Below are 2,396 nucleotides of genomic sequence, written 5' to 3'. Positions count from 1 at the left end.
ACGCTGGAGAATGGAAGCCACTCCCGCCATCAGGATGAAGAGCGAGGCCCAGGCCGTGCTGCCCCCTCCAGCATCCCGGCCACCTGTGGTGGACGCTGAGAGAAGCCCCCAGAGCAAGGGTGTGTAATCCACACACTTAAAGCCGCAGCCTCACCAGGTGGAGTCTAGAAGGGGGGTTGGGAGCTGACAAGCCGTAGTTCCACAGAGATTGTCATTTCCTGGGCTGAATCAGTAACAGCTTCGTAGTTGCCTTTTAGAAGATGTGATTCTTGGTAAAACTGAGGTTCAGTCCACTTTCCTGTAAGGGAGACCCTCATGCTAAAGCATTTTAGCTTTGCTGGCCACGTAGGGTTTCTGTCGCATATTCTTGTGGTTTTGTTTGTTTGCTTACAACCTGTAGAGTCGTAAAAGTCCTCCTTAGTCCAGGGGCGTATAAGCCAAGTCCGTACCGCCCATATACGGAGGTTACTCCTACCCTCTCCGCAGCACGGGACAGCGCCAGTTATCCTGGCCGGGTCTGGGCCGCGGCCGTGGGCCCGGCCTCTGTGCGGTGTTAATCACTCCTTAGTACTCACGTCCCCAGCTGCATATTTGTAACCTAAAGACAAAAGTGTAAAGTTCACTGCTATAAAAATATTCATGTATTTTAGGTAAAGGAAGTAGGGGCGAACAAAAAGATTAATTGCTATATTTACAGAAGATGTACAGGTACAACCACAGAAGGGAGCCATAGCTACTGTGATTCTTATTTTGGTGACTGATCATGACGCTGCAGTTGGTGTTGTCTCCCTTTGCCTCCTACACATTCTGTACCCCCTTTGCCTTGGACCTAGTCTTTTCTTAATACCTACTGGGGTGACCTAAACCATTTTTGAAGTGTCTGTTTCTCTGGGTTTGTTTTTGTTTTTTAAGTCTATTTATTTTGAGAGAGTGTGAGCAGGGAAGGGGAAGAGAGAAATAGGGAGAGAGTGAATATCCCAAGTGGGGTCCGTGCTGTCAGCACAGAACCTGACACTGGACTTGATCCCACATGCCCTGAGCTGAAACCAAGAGTCAGATGCTTAACCATCTGAGCTGCCAAGTGCCCTGAATCTCTGGGATTCTTGAGCATCTTGCTTTTTTCTTTCGTTTTTGTTTTATTTTGTTGCTGCAGATTTCTTCTAACCTTTTCTATCTGGTGAATTTTTCATTCCAAACACTGTACTGTTATTCTTCGGAAGTGCCATCTGGTCCTTGAGTACACTGAGCATATTCATAGTAGCTCGTTTAAAATCCCAGTCTGCTAATTTTGATTTATTATTTCTGAATTTCTATTAACTGACTTTTCTCCTAATAGGTTACATTTTCCTGAGTGGTTTTTTTTTTTTAAGTCAGAACTGGATATTGTGAAGTTTGTGTTTTCAGGCGCTGAGTCACATGCTGCTTCAGAAGTGTGGGCGCTCACTCGGCAGGCGGTTCAGTCAGTTACCTGTGTGTTAGCTCGGTCCTTCAGAGGTTTGATCTTACACACTGTGAGGGTAGGTCTGAGGCAGCCTTTATCATAGGGTTATTGTAGCCCCTGTACTCAAGCGGGGTGTCCCGTCAGGCTCTCAGCTGAAGGCCCAGGGTATTTAATGAGCACCCCACTCCCGTTGCTAGGGCTTTGGATGTGCCCCCAGCCCCGCGGGATATGTATGAAACCTCAGCCTCCAGCCCCCCACTGCGTGTCCTTTGCCGGGCCTTTGGAGCCCTGTCTCACTGGGGTGCTGGGATTAGTAATCAGCAGACAGTTCAAAGTGACCCCTAGACAGATTTCTGGAGCTTTTTCTCTGTGTAGCTCCCTCCTTTTTGGCACTCAGCCCTGTAAGTTCTAGTAGTCTTTCTAGCTGCTTCTGCCTTCCTGATTTTTGTCTTCTCAACTTATAAGAGCACAGTGCTCTGCCTGGGACTTGTACTTGTGTGTTGCAGTCCACTTAGTGGTCTGGGCACAAAGCCAGGTGAGGATCGGGCTCACCTCATGTGTTCCCCGTCTTTCAGGGTTTGCTGCCCTACGCACGTAGTGTCCACTGTCCAGAGGTAGTTGCTGCCTCGTATCTTTCCAGTTTTCTGGTTATTTATAGCAGGAGAGGAATTCTGGCTTCATCGTGACTGCAAGCAAAATCTATTTTTCTGTTATTTTACTGTTGGACATGGAAGACCTAAGAGGCATCTCAGAGAACCTTCTGGATTCTTTTATTTATTTATTTTTTTTACATATTTTTGAGAGACACAAAGAATGAGTGGAGGGGAAGCAGAGAGAGAAGGAGATACAGAATCTGAAGCAGCTCCAGGCTCTGAACAAATGTTCAGCACAGAGCCTGATGTGGGGCTTGAACCCACAAACCGTGAGATCATGACCTGAGCTGAAGTCGGCCGCT

Source organism: Hyaena hyaena, unplaced genomic scaffold (genome assembly GCF_003009895.1).
Source record: "Hyaena hyaena isolate Hyena2069 unplaced genomic scaffold, ASM300989v1 scaffold_495, whole genome shotgun sequence".
Taxonomy (NCBI): domain Eukaryota; kingdom Metazoa; phylum Chordata; class Mammalia; order Carnivora; family Hyaenidae; genus Hyaena; species Hyaena hyaena.
The sequence above is the reverse complement of the archived record's forward strand: the minus strand, read 5'-3'. Positions refer to the sequence as shown.